At 37.1% G+C, this 20,546-nt stretch overlaps 1 protein-coding gene across 3 annotated transcripts in view; it reads left to right on the forward strand.

The window, feature by feature from the left end:
* gnb1a (guanine nucleotide binding protein (G protein), beta polypeptide 1a) overlaps positions 1-20,546 on the forward strand; it is a 71,740-nt gene that overhangs the window by 26,414 nt on the left and 24,780 nt on the right. The window contains exon 1 of one of the 3 annotated variants that reach the window (XM_052094099.1): positions 16,424-16,474. The exons of 1 other annotated variant lie outside the window; for it this stretch is intronic. The gene's annotated coding sequence lies outside the window, so the exon portion shown is untranslated. Of the gene's footprint in view, positions 1-16,423; positions 16,475-17,833; positions 17,963-20,546 lie in introns of those variants that run through there. One more of the 3 variants, XM_052094100.1, reaches the window with a different exon arrangement.

Genomic DNA, 20,546 nt, shown 5'->3' on the forward strand with positions numbered 1-20,546 from the left:
GCTTTTAAGACATGCCTTCCAGCAGCTTCTGTATGCTCCATATATCTGCATCGCCATCATGCATTGTCCTTCTGTTTCCGCTGCATTTCCACGCATGAGCTGTGGCCACTGCTGGTGTGTGGGTGTCTCTTGTAAAAGCGTTTTTGGAGGGGAGACGGGCAGAGTGCTATTAAATATTGCATACGGTCCTCAGTGCATGGCTGCAGGCGCATGCTGTCAAATACACGCACACACTTAAGCGGTCAGGCCTATTTAGCGCATGCATTTACACACCACACACTCTGAATGCTTTACACACTTCATCACTTGAGGCTGCAGATGGACACAAAGAGCAAAAATGACCCTTGTGTGATCAGCTCACTTAGTGACTACTGGCGGCACTCGGAGAGCGAATGCTTTCAAGATTATTCGGGAGAGAATGTGTTTTTTGTTTAGTTTTTTCATGGAAAATGCTCTTAAGACGGTCTTTATCAAAAGTGGGTTGCATGTCTATTTGGACTGGGTTGTGGATAGCAGGGAAAGAACAATACCACGGTTCTCCCATTGACAATTCTTCGGTGGCCGCCCAAGTGAAATTTAGGGCTGCCGATGCAAATGTAATAATTATCTCATGTTCAGCTAAATGTTTCTAATCTGTACTGCGATATATTTCCGGTTCGATTAAAGCTTTTGCATGAGTGTAACGAAACCCGCTTGCGCTAATGATCTTCTCTGCTCTAATCTACCATATCTCTTACAGTAGTAAAAGTATCTGTGATATTTAAAAAAAAAATTTGTTTCATTTTAAATAATATTTAAAACAAATATGTTTTTGTATAATCTATTAGACCTTATTTTTATAACAACAGTGGCAGTTGTAGTTAACATTTCTAAATGTGTTTTGGCTACTATTTTTTCATAAATACTACTACTATTATTATTATTATTATTATTATTATTATTTTATTATTAGCTACATTGACCTAAACATGGTAATGAGGAGCCATTCATGGACTTACCTGTGATTTTATGTCATTGGACTGTAAATATATGGGAAAGTACATAAAGGGCATTAAAGTCTGGACCACCAAGATTTGGGGGCAAATTATAAAATTTTCCTCCTCTGTGATGTTCTTTTTGAATGATGTTTGAAATTAGGAAATAAATGGGATAATAAATATAATGGGCTCATAGAAATAAATAAGCTCTTTATAAAAGGGACTGGAAAACGTCCTGTATATTATTAAAAAAATAATGTCACATGGTACTAGGGCTGGACAATATGTAAAACTTATTTTATAATCAAACTCTTGCTGAGGGTCATTGAACATTTTAGCTTTATTGATATTGCTTTAAAAAATACTTTTTCTGAAACACGAAAAACTTAAAATATATTTCTAAATTCAAATTACATCAACAAAGAAATTATTAAAATAACAAAGTGATCAAAAAATCTAAAAAAATCCAAATCCAAACATTCCCTTGTGTTCCCAAAATAATGCTGCCTAAAGAAAATAAAATGAATCTCTGGTTGGTGAATGTAGTCTTGTATTATTTTATGATTTAATCACTTTTGTCTTTGTTTTTTTAATACAAAGATATATTTGAGCTAACCTGCAGAGTTGTGTTCACAATGTATGTTAAGTGCGAACTGCTCCTTGGAAATAATTGACGGCTTTTCATTTATCTGTTTTATTTTTAAATGTGTGGCTTTGTGTTTAACACCATTTCTTGCCATGTGTTACTTTGAGACGTCTTACAGGTCTCCCAATACTGTTGCGGGTAGATAAACAAACTTGCCCGATCATGAAATGCCTGCATTTGGACGAGGATCTTGCGAATAAAGAGCTGGATTCAGCCTCATCGCATTTGGCGGGTTACGGGTGCAAATTTCAAACCCTGGCCTACAGTTTAATATACAGTTGAAGTCAGAAGTTTACATACACCTTAGCCAAATACATTTAAACTCAGTTTTCCACAATTCCTGACATTGAATCGTAGAAAACATTCCCTGTCTTAGGTCAGTTAGTATCACTGCTTTAAGAATGTGAAATGTCAGAATAATAGTAGAGAATTATTTATTTCAGCTTTTATTTCTTTCATCACATTACAGTAGGTCAGAAGTTTACATACACTTTGTTGTATTTGGTAGCATTGCCTTTAAATTGTTTAACTTGAGTAAAACCTTTTGGTTAGCCTTCCACAAGCTTCTCACAATAAGTTGTTGGAATTTTGTCCCATTCCTCCAGACAGAACTGGTGTAACGGAGTCAGGTTTGTTGGCCTCCTTACTTGCACATGCTTTTCAGTTCTGCCCACAAATTTTCTATCAGACTGAGATCAGGGATTTTTGACGGCCACTCCAATATCTTGACTTTGTTGTCCTTAAGCCATTTTGCCACAAATTTGGAGGTATGTTTGTGGTCATTGTCCATTTGGAAGACCCATTTGCAGCCAAGCTTTAACTTCTTGGCTAATGTCTTGAGATGTTGCTTCAATATGTCCACATAATTTTCCTTCCTCATGATGCCATCTATTTTGTGAAGTGCACCAGACCCTCCTGCAGCAAAGCACCCCCACAACATGATGCTGCCACCCCCATGCTTCATGGTTGGGATGGTTTTCTTAGGCTTGCAATCCTTACCCTTTGTCCTCCAAACATAACGATGATCATTATGGCCAAACAGTTCAATGTTTGTTTCATTAGTATGTTAGTATGGTGTTCCATCCGCATCAGCTTAAAAATGCAAGAACCATTATTGGAAAGTCATGAAAACCATACAGTATTTTCTTTTTTCTTTTTGTTTTTCTTCTAATTTTTAATGGAACCGGTTCTTGGTTCCATACCCTACTGATTTTGTTAAGCAATAATATGGTTCTGTAGAAACCACAAGACTAAAAAAGAATTTTGTGGAAGCAAGGTTGCAGAAAAAAATGGGTGCTCTCTGTTGTGCTTTGAGTTCCTTTAGAGAACATGAGACAGACTGCTGTGTAGATCTGAAAGATATTTAACTGTCTGTTTTAGTTTGATCCTGCCCATCTCTTTTATAAACGTCTCTTGTAGGCTGTTTTGCTAAACAATATTACAACAATCAAAATTGAGCATATTACAGTCATTTTTTGGGGATCTTTGAAGTGAAAATACACTGAATAAGTGTTTGTCTTTGTTCTAGTTTTGCTGCTCACCCCACCGTCCATTTCCTGTTTGCAACACATGTTCTCAGCTGACTGTGGGGTCATGTGACAGCATGAAGAATAGATGCGTGTGCCTGCAGACATCAGTGAGCACTGTCTCATTATTTACAACTAGGACTGGGCGATCTATTAAGAAAAATATCAACGTTTTTACGATATTCAAAATATATCTCTTGTTATGTATGTATTTGCTCTAAAATGGCTTTTAGTTTTTTCTTGCAGTTGCTGACCATTTAAATAAAGAATAAATTAAAATAAAATAAATGGCTAAATAAACATTAGTATTGTTTAGTAACAGTCAAACGCTGACTATTTTAATACTGCCAGTCAATTGGGGGCAGGTTGTAAAACAAGACGCATTTACGCACTGAAAATAATTATGTGCTGGATTTGCTTAAAAATATTGTGCAGAATTTTTGTATCCCAGTTTTTAAGCAAATTCCACTAGGAATTTTAAGGAACATTACCTAAAAAAACATAGCTGGCTATGGCCAAATTAATGAGCTTCCATTTAAAAATGTTTTACTTAAAATACTGTGTCAAGCCAGCTACTACATTTAAGGTTTTTTAACCCTAAGACTCTCTGTTTACCCAACTCTGCATTTTAATCTCATTTAGCTCAATTGTAAGTGCTATTAGCAGCTTCAAATTTTAGGTTCTGTTCATTTACTTTCAATTAACTTTAAAATAAAATGAGCTGAATAAATAACAGACAACTGGTGAATGTCAAAAGTTTTTAGTGTTGTTTCTGAATTTACAATCTATCAGATATTCCTGCTCTCCCTGAACCAAAATACATTCTCAAATACAACAACAGTAACAAAATCATGACAATAAACATAAAACATAAAGATAAGTGGGCTATGCAATGACTTAAAGAATTTCAGTAAATCTAAATAAACACAATTCAAAATGCATTTTAACAGACGACACACTGCAGAAATATATGCAGGAAAGATAATACTCTCTGAACTATACTGCAACAAAAACACCAGAAACAGTGTGTATTATACATGAATCTATTCATTCAAAAGATCTTTTAAATTTAGCCAGACCTTGCCATCATCAAGATTCAACACCTTTTACTGTATAACCTCAAAAAAAGAAAGATAAAGTGTCAGCTTCTTTGGGTAGTTGAAGGGCATACAGTAGCCTAAAATGTCAGTGCACTGACCCAAGTTTTGACACATGTCCCCAACTACTTTTCTAGGACTATCAATCCATCCAATGGGCTGAAAGGTAACTCTCGCTCTTCCTGCTGCACAGCTATGATGGCATCTGCTCCTGTCTACACTCGTCAAGATCTCTTCCTAAATGACCCAATCCTGTTAGACAAAAAAACTAAATTAGTATAATTGTAACTGACAAGATAATGTAAACGTATGTCTAGTTTACATTTAAGAGTCATGACGAGACCACTGAAACCCGCTACATATTGCAACAGTGTTATACTTCTAATGTGACACTTTTTTACAAACCAACTTACACATATTGATATCCGGGTGTCTCCTTGGGCATCAATGTAATCCATATAACTTGAGTGAAAATTTTGGTTTGTGTTCCACAGAAGACAAAAAGTCATACGAGTTTGAGATGGCATAAGGGATGAGGACAAATGGCATTTTTGGGTGAACTCCTAAAATCATTTGATTAATCTGAAAAGTGAACATAAAGCAACATTCAGCTAATGTAAGATGGTTTCCCTTTAAGACGAAGGGGTTCAATGAGACATTTGCATGGAAACATGTAGAAAAGAGATTTACTTTGACTTACCTGTTGCCTTCTGAGTTTCTGCCGCGTGAGTGACCCCTGAGCAGCGGTTGAAGATTAACTGTCTCTCCCTTGAAAACTCTGTGGGAATTCTCCGCCACTGCTCGACAATGAGAAGGCAAGGTTTCCCATGAGAAAATGTATTCATGTTGTCTCAAACACTAACTGAACGCTAAAACTGTAGATGCAATTGATGAAGCTGAATATAAACTAACACTCAGAAAATGTTAGCTGGTTTCAAGATGTACAATTTGAAGTTTGCATTAAACATTTTAAATTGGTGTAGAAAAACTATTTGGTGAATACATGTTTACACATTAGCTTCCAATCAGCTGACAATGTTGAGAAGAAAAAGGAACATTTCATTATAATCACGCATAGCACAGATATGATTTGAATCTTGAACCGTCGTTTACAGACGCTTTTAAAAGAAATGACGGAAAAGAGACCGTACCGGCTTTTAAAGGAATAATTCACCCAAAAATTAAAATTTGCTGATAGTTTACTCACCCTCAGGCCATCCAAGAGATTCTTTCTTCATCAAAACAGAATTTAAGATTTTTAGGATTTCATTTCTGGCCTCCTCCTTTAAACAATGCAAGTGAATGATTTTTTTTGACGGTCAAAAATTCATATTTAGGGTGCATCAAAATAATCCCCATGACTCCAGTCGACAAATAAAGTTCTTCTGAACCCAAACCATTGATCATTTTTTTTTTAAACAAAACAACACTTATATACTTCTTAACTACAAATGTTTTCTTCTGTACATCTCTGTGATGCGTGCTCATGAGAGGGATGATGTAAGCTTGTTGGTAAGGTCACGCGTCACGTGGAGGAGGAGGCATTTTTTGGAATTGTTAATTTTTTAAAAGCTAAATGATAAATGTAATGATAATAAAATGTAATTAGTAAAATGTATATTTTCTTTATGTACCTAGTTAGAAGGTCCCCAGGTATAGGTATAAATAAGCTGGGAGAGATTTTCTTTAATACGTAAGCAAAAGGGACTGAAATAGACCCATGCGAGTCGATATCGAATCAAAATCAAATCGAGAGCGTGTGAATAAGAATCCATTCGTGTCTGTCCTACTGTTCTGTGTCTTCTGTTTTTAACACAAGTATTTCAAAGTGTGCAGTTGTTTTTGCATTGATGCCAGATTTTCCCCCCTTTTTTATGTAGGATCTGATCTTTCGGATTGTGCCCATGAAGTTCAAATAACAAGAGCCATCTGTGATAATACAGCATTTAACTTCCTTCTGGAAAACACCTTCCCAACGTTACACCATCATTCAAATCACAAACACTTTCAGTTGTAAACAAAAGCTGTATGCTTCTGAATCCTGAAGTCTCGCAAGTTTCACCAGTATTGTGCTGTGATGATTTTGAAGTTGTCTCAGTTATCATTGCATATGAACTATAACAGCCTCATCAGATCGATTTGATGGTGGAAATTCATGCTTTGCCTTCTGTGTTTTAACACATAGGCCTACTGTTGTTTTATTGGTTGTGCTGATGGTTTGCATGCAATAGTACTCATTTAGATAAAGGAGGGTAGTATTTGATCTGCTTAATGAACAAAAATGAACATTCTGTCATCATTTATTCATTCTCATGTAGTTTTAAATCTTTACGACTCTTTCTTCTGCCAAACACAATAGGTGAATTATTCAAGAATGTCCTCCTTTTTAATCCCATGTAAATGTCAAGCTCCAAAATGACCAAATAAGCATTATTGTGTTCCCCATAAGTCTTTGAGGTTTGGGTATGGAATGACATACAGGTGAGTAAATGATGACAACATTTTCATTTTTGGTGAGCTTTATCTTTAACTGCTCTGTTTGTTTCTTGCAGGAGTGTGTGAGATCATGATGAGGTGATGGTATCTCTTGCAGAGGGTGCTTTGCATTGTAAAGCAGCCATTGTGATTCATTCAGGCAGGCTGGAGTTAACATCCTGTAGCTCGTGCTCGTGTGTGTGTGGGGCAGCTGGTCTAGTGGCAGGGGGTCTTAAATTATTAAACTCCAGCAGAAACAAGGCGGCATCTTATATATGGCACAGCAGTGTTCTGGTCACCTCCTGTACTGCACTGATTTAGCCATGCCTTGCACACCAGACGCCTGTATGGACATTAGAACTTCATCTCCACCATGTCTTATGTTTGTGACGTTTTAAAGGAATAGTTTACTCAAAAACGCTCTTATGTGTCAAACTACTACACCACAAATTCAGGATCTTGCTTAGAAACAGCCAAAGCTGCTGTAGATGTGCTGAAGCCTCCATTACTAATCTCTTAGTAACGGAGTCACTTTAATATTAGTAATGACAGCTTAGGCTGTTTTTAAGAAATTATTGAAGTAATCATGTGTGTGTGTGTGTGTGTTTATTGGTGTCTGTGTGTGTGCTAGGGTTGTAACGTTCCATCGATCTGCGTCAATGCATTTATTAAATCACCAACTATATGATGTAATCGATTCAACACGTAAACATCGATTAATTTATTTTTTTAAGATGCACTTTTATTTTGAAATTTTCTTGCTAGACACATCCATACAATTTTCTATGCACCATATGATATGAATCTTGCTTTATAAGTGCTAAATGTGCTTCTCATGTGGGCACACATATTATAAACTGTGCTAAGGAGGAAAAGAGAAAACACCTGCCCTGCCCCGACATCAATTACAAGACTTTTCACTTCTACACATATACTGCCTCCCTAACATTTATCACAGCAAACTATAACAGAATTGTTCAATACAATCATGGAAGGCTTAGCTAAGAAAAAAAAGGGATGGCACATACTCCTGTTGTGGGTATGTAAGTATTTTGAATTGAAAGACTTGCTTGATTGTTGTAGAGATGACAAATTGTCATTTGTAGTTTTTACCTCATTCCACAAGGCACAATGAAACAATCAAGGTCATCAAACAATTTATAATCACATGTATGTGAAGTATTTTAAGATAATTTTTATTTCTTTTTTTCAATAACTGAAGAATATTTTTTGTTGTTGTGGATGCTCCAATCTGGATACTGGGTTTGGACTTTTCAGAGTGCTCAATAAAATGTACAAATTATATTTTGATTGCATTTGTGAGATAATAAATGTAAGTGATTGTGTAAAATATAGCACATAATATCGCTCTATCGATCGCAGACCCCTGAATCGAATCAAAGTCGCATCAAGGCAAACCTTGAGGTATCTGCAAACATCGCTGGCTAAGAGAATCTATATACGATCGTATCTTGTTGAATCTTGCGATTTAAACCCCTGGTGTGTGTGTAATTGCCTGCGACTTGCGCGACTCTCAGCAGTGATCACTACAAATAGCAAAACTGTTAGTTCATTGATAGTATTATGCTCCGAGAAATCATGGAAAAACAATGCTGATGTTCAGATTTTAATGAAACCCACTCACTGACAGACAACTTTCTCAACTAAAACTCACAATAACACATAAAAGACTCTCATTTGTCGCCATCTACTGGTATAAATATGTCACATGGATTAATTTCCACTTCTAGTTCTCTGTTCGGCTTGTCATTACTCTCATTACGGTTTAAAACGTCACAAACACAAGCGAAGTGATACAAACAGTAAAGCGTCCCTTATATCAGCACTCTTGAAACGCCTCTTTCAATCAGATTTCAGGAACTGTATAAAATATATTTGGAACTAGACTGGTTTCTAAAGGTAGTTTCTTACTGTTTGTTGGGTCTGAATCCGAATTGTAGGTGCGTTTGTTGCGGTCTGAATCCGAATGCGATTGTTGAGACTACAGGTAGCCTCGGTTTTGGTACCACGGTCCGCTCTCCGGTCTGCAAAACAGCTTTCATATTACCAATTGTTTTATGCAAACCGTGCTGTTTCGGACTAAACTGCCAGTGTGTGAAAGCCGCCTTAGTGAGTGTAAAAAGTGGGCAGAGACCCACACTAAAGTGGACCAAATCAGAGTTTCCGCTAGAAAAAAATGGTGCCGGTCAAAGTGACCGGCAGAGGTTTCGTTTTACAGACATTTTGATGATATGCCGGTCAAATATATCGCCTCTTAATTAGTCAAGTTGAGGAAAATTGGAGGCAGTCTATGTGACTTAAAAAATGACATAATCAGGCCGTATAGAATGCAACATATTATTATTAGCTTAACTTTCAAATAGACGAAAAAAAAAAAACATGAACGTCCGATTTCATGGCGTCAATCAACGCCAATTGTTTTTTTACTGTGGTTTCACACACATTCACTTTTTGAAACATTGAGGCACGGATGTACCTAATACAAATAAATAAAACATCTCCAGTTAACTAGCAGATCATTCATTTAGTCCGTTATTAAATAAGAGATCTAGCGCTGAAATCTGTTGTTTTTGAAATCAAGCTGAGCGCTCGTGTCCGCTGCTATCAGTTGCATGGACGACGCGCTGCGCGAGTTGCGCAATCTTCACTAGGACGCCGCGTTTCAATCTATCGCCGTTCTGGAGACTCTCTGTTAATTCCGGTGAAATCACAAAATAAAATGCACACAAACGTGTCCCTGCTTGATATAGACTGTAACCATGCACTGATGAACATAGGCTATTCAGTTTTGATGATAGAGAAAAAAAACTCACGAATGCGCGGATTAGAAGCACTGATCTATCTATAATGAGATGTTCCTGATTCACCATCGTCTGGCCTCTGAAAAAAGCTTTTAAAGCTAGTCTGCCTGGGCCTGGCCATATTTGAAACGTCTCACTCAATCGTTCGTTGTTTAGGTCTATATTGCAGCCGTTTTAGGCGTGCGCTTTATTTGAAATGCAGCATGCGATGTTGTTTCATAACTTTCAAACGATAGAGCCTGTTCCTTTATAACATAGCAAGAGATCGGTGTATTTTTGCTTTATACATTTTAGGCTTATTCTCAAATTCAGATTGTGTTAGGGGGACGGGATTATTAGGCAATTTTAATCGGACAATTTGACCGGAGAGATTTAATTTTGTCGGACATTTAATTTTTTTACCGGCCAATGTCCGGTAATTACCGGACAACGGAAACCCTGGACCAAATGTATAAATTTACAATGTAAATCAGAAAACAAGCAGTCATATTTGGGTCAATAGAAATATGTCTGATTGATTCATGATTTTTAAGTGTGAACAAGTATTTTTCTACTCACAGCGGAGTGTGTGAGCAAAACAAGGTAGAAAAGCTTGACTTGCTCTCACTCTGCTGCAAATATAAATCTACACTTTCATTCTTCTCATAGTTCTTGTCCTCCGTTTCCACCTGCTATTAAGGTTTTGGGTGATCTGATCAGATGTGGTCAGCCCTAAATACAGGTCTAAATGGGGTCTAAAATGTTTTGTGATCGGATTACAGAAACCACATACGAATGTGGTCAAAAACATGTTTCCACATCACATTTAAGCTAATCCATCCTGTATTCATCTTGGCAGCAGAGAAACGCCACCCCTCACCTATCAAATCAACTGCTGTGCTAAAACAAGAGTTTAAATTTGCCATTTACGAGTGGCTTTAAAGGGGACCTATTATGCAAAATTCAATTTTGTGTGTACACAACCACCCTACAATGTTAAAAGTCCACCCACTCCTCTTTCTTATATTTCTATTAATCAAAAACAGTGTGTCAAAATGAACGTTTTTCATTTCTGATGCATTTCTGCTTGTGACAAATATTCTGGATTGCTGTTTCAAATTAATATGATTTAATATTGTAGCTGGACGTGTGTGTGTGTGTGTGTGTGTGCGTGTGCGTGCGCAGTTCAGAGAGAGTTCTCGCAATACACTTTTCAAAGCAACGGTGAAGAAGCATCGCCTCTGAATGATGGGGGGGGGGGGGGGTTATATATATATATTTTTTTTTTTTAAATTAAAATTTCTATATTTTATACACTCAATAGTCTACAATATAATAGCCATATCAACGTAGCGTAATTAATAATAAAACATAGTTGGATATTCAGTGATATTGGCTGTGCAATATCGACTTTTGTGATTGGCCAATACCGGCAGACTGGAGCCAATGGAAATTCTTCTCCTTCGGTGCGCATCTTATTCCTCTGAGAACTTCAAATCAGATCGTTTGAGGTAAATTATCTGGAATGATTTAACTGATTTACGATGCCTAGTATGTGAGAGTGTTATGTCTTAATGTGAGTTAGTCTGAGTGTTTTTTATGCGTGTCATGTTATCCTTTATTTATTAACTGTTATGAGTTTATTTTGCACCGATTCACTGATAGTGTGAGGATGTATGAGGTCACGAGTATGTACTAGTTGAGCACACATTCATGCGTAGCAGCATGGGAGAGGACCGCTTGTCATCCCTGGCCCTCATCCATACACACTATGACATGGCAGTCAACCTGGATGAAGCTGTGAACATATTCTCCAAATTGCACCCAAGAAGATTGGAACTGACCAGTGTATGTTTAATTTTGGACAAAACAGCGCAAGCGCTAAAAACACAGCACGCAAGTGAATTTCAACAGTGTGAGCACCATGACACAGCTCGCGACGTAAAATTTAAACCTGCAGAACTTGCAAATCACAAACTCGAGCACAAAAAATATTATTGTGCACACAAATTAACAAGTCCCACACACGCTTAGTTTTTTCTGCACGCAAGCAGAACTGTACACACGCACGAGTTCTTTTCTGCACACAAATCGGTTTTGACACTCAGGGCGGGCCCAATCCTTTCTGTTAACAAATGCTATTGGCTGCTGACCAAATACTGTATCGATTGGCTGCATCTCTTCGAATCTCTCGTGATTGGCTGTTGTTGGACGAGAACAGACAGAAAGCGGAACTTCTTATTTTTGACAAGAAAAAAACATACAAAACTCTCTTAGTGGAGAAATAAGAAATATACATCAATTGGAACAATACAATTATTGTCAGTGTAAATGAAAAAAAAAAAAAAGCGTCCCCTACACAATACTGAACAACAAAAAGCAAACAACAAGGGGATATTGGTTTAAAAAAAAGTCTTGAGATCAAAAGGCTTGAGAGAAAATGTAAATATTAAAGATAAAATTTAAATAAAAGCATCCTTTAGACGTAGCATACAAGTGGATATTTATAGAAACAATTGTCTGGATATATCATTACACATCTTTCTTGCAATTTTAGACTTTACTTATTTCAGTGAGGAAAATACTATTTATAATCGTTCATAAACCATGAAAAAGAAGGATTCGAATATCTCCACTTACTATAATGAATGATATTTACCCATGAGGACAATCATATTAACCAAATCAGATAGGGATGAATCTACATTATGGATCCATATAAAAGAGAATTTGTGATAAGTCAAACATCAGGATGTCATCAATCTTAAATGACATGTATGTAAATCAGACCAGAAGCTTTTGGCCATAGGACACACAAAAGAACAAGTGTTCCAGAGTCTCATCAGCAGCCTCACAAAATTCACAGGGATCTACTTCCAATTTAACCTCTTTCTAAGAAAGTCAGCAACCGGATATATTTGATAAATTATTTTAAAGTGAGTCTCTTTGACTTTAGGGCAAATGGGCCATTTGATGAATTTGAAATGTGGTTTATCAATGGACAAGTCATTCATATTTGGAATTTGTACACACAATCCTCTATTATAATCCAAAAACATTTTGTTATATAAATACATTTGTTATAACATTTTCTGTAATGTAAATTACATTCATTAATTACTAGATTTGGTAAGGTTGGTGAAAGTCTTATTCTCACATACAACAATGTGTTTTGGATTAACGGTAATAACGGTATTGATTTACACATTTTATTATATTCTCTATAAGTGCGGTTAAGATTATACTTGAGCAAAAATGCAAAATGTCCCAAAAAGTCACTATTATCATCTAATTTATCATTCACAAACACAATACCCTTCTCATACCAATCACTTTTAAACAATGATTTCATATTAATTATAATGACCCTGTTATTCCATAGGGTGGATCCATGGGGAAAAAAGTTGTGGGTAAATATAATTTTACAGTATTGGAGAAATTGTTTGTGGAAGTTTGATAATTTAATAGGAATCTTAGATACCTCAATCACATTTTAAAAGAAATTCAGGCCCACCTATTTTATTAAATAGAAATCTAGAGATCTATCATATAGAGTAAGTATGATTTCAACCATTTACCCTTAAATGCCCCAAACATTGATTCAAAGTCCAAGGCATTGATACCACCCTTATCATTCTCTTTCACTAACTGTGATTTCCTAATATAATGGGTTTTATTTTTACAAAGGAGGGAACTGGGAAGATTGGGAATCGGATGATGGCAGACAGTAAAGAGGTTATGGTTTCTTTCTAAATTCCTCCTTAATTTCTTTTAGCTGTAAGATGTTTTGTGCGTTTATATATATATATAGATGTGTGTGTGTGTGTGTGTGTGTGTGTGTGTGTGTGTATGCACAAAACATCTTACAGCTACAAGAAATTAAGGAGGAATTTAGAAAGAAACCATAACCTCTTTACTGTCTGCATAATCCTTCCTATTGTCTGTCTGTTCTCGTCCAACAACAGCCAATCACGAGAGATTCGAAGAGATGCATCCAATCAATACAGTATTTGGTCAGCAGCCAATAGCATTTGTTAACAGAAAGGATTGGGCCCCGCCCCTGAGTGTCAAAACCGACTTGTGTGCAGAAAAAACTCGCGCGTGTGTGGGACTTGTTAATTTGTGTGCACAATCATATTTTTTGTGCTCGAGTTTGTGATTTGCAAGTTCTGCCGGTTTAAATTTTACGTGCGAGCTGTGTCATGGTGCTCACACTGTTGAAATTCACTTGCGCGCTGTGTTTTTGCACTTGCGCTGTTTTGTCCAAAATTAAACGCCATACCAGTGTACTAAATCCATAAGTGTCAAGACAAATACAGCAACAAGCAAAGAGGCATTGACAGAGAGTCAAGAAATGATGATGAGAAGAATTATTATTAATATTTCAGTAAAGTTCATTAAATCTATTCTGTTGTTAGTGTGGTCTTTAAACTTATGAACTGTGTATGGACTGACAAAGGTGTTACATGAGGAAGCATTTGACAACAATGCAGTAAATATTTTAGGTGCATCAAAAAACGTGCTCGTTAACCAGCAGGCAAGCTAATCCAGCACAAATTAGTGCATAAAAGGTCACCAAAATGAAGTATTTGAACCTCATAATTAAATACAAAAGGAGGAGAAAAACTGCAAAAAGGTCCACTTTTTGAAAAAAAGAACCCCCCCTTTCAATAGGCTGGCTACGGACCTGTAAGTGTTCTGTTGTTGGCTGTAAAAGTGAACATAAGAGTCTTCATGTACTTCCAACATCTGAAGACGCCGTGGACAGGTTTTGGTTTTGAAGGAAATGTTCCCCAAAACATACAAAAATTTGTGTCATCAAAATAATTTTACACTGGACTTCTTTGTGAATGAGTGTCAATATAAAGCAGGATTTAAAAAAAAAAAAAATTGATTCTCAAGCATAGATTAGTACCAACTGTTCATATTCCAGCTTTATATCCTGAAGATGTATCTCACTTTATATTTTGCAAATCCCCTTCCCGAATATTCTTGTTAGCTGATTCCACGGCTAATGCAGCTAAAGTTACCATTGTCTCTGATTGTATTCATGGAGACCAGATATACATATATGGTTGTACTCAGGGCTTGACTGGTAATCTGGCATACCGGGCATTTTCTTAGTGGGCCGATGCACTTTGGGGCCAATCAGTGGACTGGCCTTTGGGAGAACCGAGCGTGCGGTGGGTCGGCTGCGATAAGCTAAAATGAGCCCCGCTTTATGCAGAATGGACCACAAAAAGGACAGCGACCCCCCCCTCTGGAGAGAGAGTAGTGTTATAGAGCCAATTAGTGGATGGGGATTATTAGGAGGCCATGATTGAGATGGGCCAATGGGAGGAATTTAGCCAGGACATATTTGAAGGTCCCTCCTCCCAAGCTGTACGCATGACATTGAGCACATTGCGTGGTCAACGCCCATGCAGTAGCTCGAACAGGGAAAAACCTGTGGAGGCTTGCAGAAACTCGAACAGCAAATAATAGGGGTTCAAGCCACTTATCCCAGTTCCTAGCATCCTCATGCACAAACATACGAATCATAGTTTTCAGGGTTTCATTAAATCGTTCCACCAACCCATCTGTTTGTGGGTGTTTAAACACTGGTGCGAATAATTTAATACCCAATAATTCATACAGTTTGCTAGGTATACATGACATGAAAGTAGTGCTTTGATCTGTGAGGATTTCTTTCGGAATCTCCAATTGGGAGATAATTCTGAAGAGTGCCTCTGCAACACTGTGTGCAGAGAGAGAAGGGGATGGCTCATCTGCCTCCAGTTATGCCGTCATATAGTCATCAACCAGCTGTATGTTTCTACAGTGATGCCGGGTGATGGCACTGGACCTATTCAGCCTATTCTATTAAGTCCTCGTACAACAGGAGGTTGGCTGCATGTATATGTTGGGCTGCGAGCTATGCTTCTTTGGACAGAAGCGTAAGGAGGCGGGCCGCCCACTGAACCTTCGGCTATTTCGACATCGCCGCCTCCCGCTCAAACAGCTCTATGAATGCCTCTGGTTAAACTTGCGGGTCCATTTTCCAGAGGGTGACCGGAGGCATGAAGATTGCTGGGTCTGGGTCACGCTTGGGCCTTCCCCCTGGTGTTACAAGCTCTGGAGTGCCTGCTGGTCCTTTGCTTGAGCTCGGAGAATGGCTTGGAAGCGCTGGTCTTGCTCTCAACGCAACTCAAGCAGGGTCTAGTGTTGAGACTGATGCATGCCGGCGAGAGACTGGAAAACTTCGGCCAGCAGCGAGGACTCCATGACGACATGCTGGCTTCCTCGAGATCCCGGGTTTTGGCACCACTGTGACAAGGTTCTTGTCTACCACAAAGGAGGAAGTGAGAGACAGGCAATGTTTTAACTCAAACAAAGTAACTTATTCTTTTTACACAAATGTTTAACTCAAAAGAGAACACCCTTCCTGTCACATCAGCCCCTTTCTTATCACTCTTCCAGGATTACTGCAACGAGAAACAGCTGTTAGTCATAATAATCACCCAGGGTTGAAGTCTTACCACTTTCCCTCTCTCCCTCACATGCATGCTCTACCGTACCCTCCCCAACACAGTTTATTTTGAAAAATGTGTATTAATTTTTTACACAAAACATTGGGATCTCTGGGACCTCAAACATTAAGACAGTCAATCTCCACAGAACGGAAGGATTGAGCATACGCAAACACATCTAGATATATCTTTAGATATGTGTGTCTGGTTTTAGAGAGCAATGTTTTGGAGGTGAGCAAAAGGCCATATCCAGGTCTCCAATGGCACTGACCCCGTATTACCAATATTAGCATGACACTTTATCAGCTGGATTACTTGCAGCTTAAAAGGCAGAGGCAGCCAATCAGCTGCTGGCGTTAAGGTATGATGTTAATTGGATGTTGATCCATTCAGAAGCTCTTTATCAAAAACACAGGAACTGTGTCTGGCAATAAAGGAGACAGGTAAGACTTCTGCTTTCTCTAGAAATCTGACAACACTTCTTAACGGATGATAATTGAAGGAAGTATGGAAGTGTGACATTAGATGTACGGATGGGTTTTTGTGTTTGAATGAAACACAAAAGATGTTGGACCTTAATAAGTGAAGACTTTACAACTTTAGTTGTGCAGTATTAGATATATTTACTCTTATCTTAAGGAATATGTCCATGTTGTTTCTAGGGAGGGGTCACGATGGTCAACAAGTCTGTAAAATACAGACTAGTCTATTAGTTGACTAGTTTGTCTACATTTTTTAAGTATACAGTACTGTGCAAAAGTCTTCGGCACTTGTGAAAAATGTTGCAAAGTGAGGAGGATGTCCTAAAAAAGAATGCCATGTATAGGATTCATTTATCAGTTAACGTCATACAAAGTCCAGTAAACATAAAAAAAGCTAAATCAATATTTGGTGTGACCACCTTTGCCTTCAAAACAGCACCAATTCTCCTAGGTACACCTGTACACTGTTTGCTCCAAGCTTCTTGGAGAACCTGCCACAGTTCTTCTATCTATTTAGGCTGTCTCAATTGTTTCTTTCTCCATGTAATCCCAGAGTGACTTGATGTTCAAAGAGGGCTCTGTGGGGGCCATGCCATCTATTGCAGGGCTCCCTGTTCTTCTATTCTATTTGCAAAAGGAATGTTTGGGAGTATAAAATGCACACTTAAGCTGAAGATATAAATAACCTGTATAATAATAATAATAATAATAGTACTGTGTGTGTGTGTGTGTGCATGATATATATACTTTTTTCTTAATTTGTTGCACCACTGTTGAGTGAGCATGGTGTGCTTTTAGTTGTTAGACTTTTTGCAGAGTAAAACCTTTTTGATAAAGTTGAGACTTCAAAATCATCCCCATTAAAGCACCACCACTACATCCACAAACATGTACTCTCCTGTTAGTTGTTTTTGAGTGCAAGAATGTGTCTTTTGTAAATGCCCCATAAAAAAAAAAACATGTACAATCAGGAACATGTGAACCTGAATCTAACCTGATTTTACTTGGATTCCTTAATGCCGATTAATAGATTAGTCGTTTTGGCAACCCATTGAATAGTCTATTTAAAAATGGTCAGACATGCTGTAGATTACTGGAGGAACTCCCTACTTCCACATTTTGGTTAACTTAAAGATTGAGTCTAATATTTGTCAAAGGGTTGTGTTACAAAACTTAGTGTTCATGTTGAAGTAAGATGCAAGCGAAAGTGTTAGCCGGTGGATTTGGGTCACCAGGAGCGTTCATCAGCAGATTTGGTGTTAACTGGATTTGTGTGGACGAGCTGAATCAACGGTGTCCCTGGATTACATGAGTGACATTGAGAAAGGGACGAGGTGTCTGTCCACTCGTACTCTCCACTGGTTCTGTCCACCTCACCACTCACTTAATTCAACAAGCGCACAACATTTGCTTTGGATTGCTTCTTTTTGCCAAATTTCCAAAAAGGGGGTAGGTTTAGTTTCTGTTGTGGCTTTAATTTGTATATTTATCTATTTAAATGAGTATCTAGTTTGGAATAGTATAGACTGAATCAAGAATATGTGCAGGTCACATTTCACCCAAAAATCTAAAAGAAATTTGTTTTGCATAATGATGATGAAGGCTATTTTAGGACCCCCCACCCCAATTCTCATTAACATGGGTTAGGTATATGTAGTTGGGTATATTAGGAATATGTAATTCTCATTACTGTAATGTAAAAAACTACAACATTGTATTTTTTTTTTTACAGCTGATTGAAATAAAATTGTATTCTGCAAAACAAAATTACTGTATTACAGTAAAGAGACTCATGTGAATCACCATTGAGAATATTTAGAATTACAAATAAAATGTCCAGATGTTTTTCGCTAAAATATTATCATAGTAAAAAAATTAAAAATCTTTAAAGGCTTCATTATTTTTATCCCAAATATAATTGAATTATCTTTCTTTTGATTTTGGGGTGGAATATGACCCAGTTGACCCGTGTGTGAGATTTGTCTGTGTAATTTATCAGTTTTATAAATGTTACTGAATTAGCTTTAAGTTTTAATTGATTTAAACATGAACACATTCTTTTGTCATATCCTAACTTGACTTTGCTGTGCCGTTATATGAAGACATTTGTATGTTGTGTGATGTGCTGGTGTGTCGGTAGCCATGCAGAAATTTTGATATTTAGCCCAGGCTCACTGCACAACCCTGTTGCTTAGTAACGGCTTCATGGGTTGGCAAGGACACAGGCAGAGAGAGAGAGAGTGAGATTCGCTTGCATCCCTTCATCAGTGTTGAAATGTCTTTTCTCTCCATGTCCAGTCACTTTGGGGCTCTAACTATAGCACGGTCTGATGTCAGCTGTGTTTTTTTACATAAACTCTAATTTTAGCTTTGAATTGTGATGTACATGTACAGTATACAGTATATAATTATTAGAGTAGCCTATATATATATATAATTTTGTATAATCTTTTTCATATCACTCCGCAGTCTTTTCACCTGATAAAACCCATATCAATATTTTACGTCCATTTATTCATTCATGTGGTAAGTATGTGTATAATAAGTAGGGATGTGCCGGGGTGGATGACTAATTGACTAGTGGTCTAACAACTTAATAGATGATTAGTGGGGTCGACTACTAATATTTAAATTTTTAGTAGTGGTGGTTTCAATGGTAGATGGATTTCTCAAATGAATTAAGAGACACAACTTCTTGTTGTGTTGCGTGATTAAAACTCGCTGTGCTTAACAGTGAATAACAGTCAGCAGCACAGTAAAACCCTCTGCAAGAAGTTTTGTCTCTTAATGCTTTAGGTTTAGTCCTTTTGATGTGCTGCTTTTACAACCATCAATGTGCAAAATCAACAATAATTTTGAAGTCTATTACTGTCGGACATTAAATCCTCTGCTGTGAGTAATATTCCTGCTTTTGTGAGGTGTTGTGGAGAGATTCAAGTCTTTTGCTGATTCTGTTGAATACTGCTTGAATAAATAGTTGCAGTAATAAGGTTTAAACAGCTTAATGTCATGAACTAGATCTGTATTGTCTTGCAGTTCTGCGCTTTTGAATGTGCAGCGAGGATTGCCCAGAAGCACTAGGTTATTTTGAAGAACATAATCAGTTTATAATCAAAGTTCTTTATTGGAGCCTTTCTTACTTTTTTACTTTTCATACATTGATAGTTTTGTGCAATAAGTAGTTGTAATTATTTAGCCTTTTTATTTGTTGCCGTTGGTCACCATGTTAAGCTGTGCTGGTCTTATCCTCATGTGATCGGGGTCACGTGAACCTAACGGAGCCCAATTATACATTATCCTTAACACAGACTGGTCGACTAGTTGTTCCAATAACTGACCGACTAGTCAATTAAGATAATTGGTAGTTTTGCACATAACTAATAATAACCAGGATAATGTAGTCATTCTGTCATTACAACATAATGTGTTATATATATATATATATACACACACACACACACACACACACACACACACACACACACACACACACACACACACACACATCATATATATATTAGGGTGTCTATTGATTCATATTTTTATTTTTATTAAATACATAATTAATATAATTAATTGCATTAATAAAAGTTTACAAAGAAAGGCTCCAAATAAAGAATTTAGTATCTAATAATTAAAATAACTGTAAATATAATTTAATATGTAAAATTATTACAGATATTCCTTATACTTGTCTGCTGCCACAATATACACATATATGATGTAAAGCATTTAGGGAAAAACAAATAGTGGCTTTAAAGTCAAAAAATGTTCTATATAATTGAGCATATCCCTATTATTGACTTCCCTCTATTTTTAATTGTTGATCTATATACTCATGCATCAGATGGAAACTTTTGGAGTGTCTTTCTTTGGTTTTGTCGCATTTATCTAATTTCCAGTATATCTAGTCATAAGCATTGTGTTTTAGGACCCTGTGTCACATTGAAAAAGCACATCTTGAGATTCTGTTGCATTCGGTTCGGTTGAGCGCAAGAGAGTGTCATCTATGGAGCTGCTCTTGGTGGTTTGA

This window comes from Xyrauchen texanus, chromosome 27 (assembly GCF_025860055.1).
Source record: "Xyrauchen texanus isolate HMW12.3.18 chromosome 27, RBS_HiC_50CHRs, whole genome shotgun sequence".
Lineage (NCBI taxonomy): Eukaryota > Metazoa > Chordata > Actinopteri > Cypriniformes > Catostomidae > Xyrauchen > Xyrauchen texanus.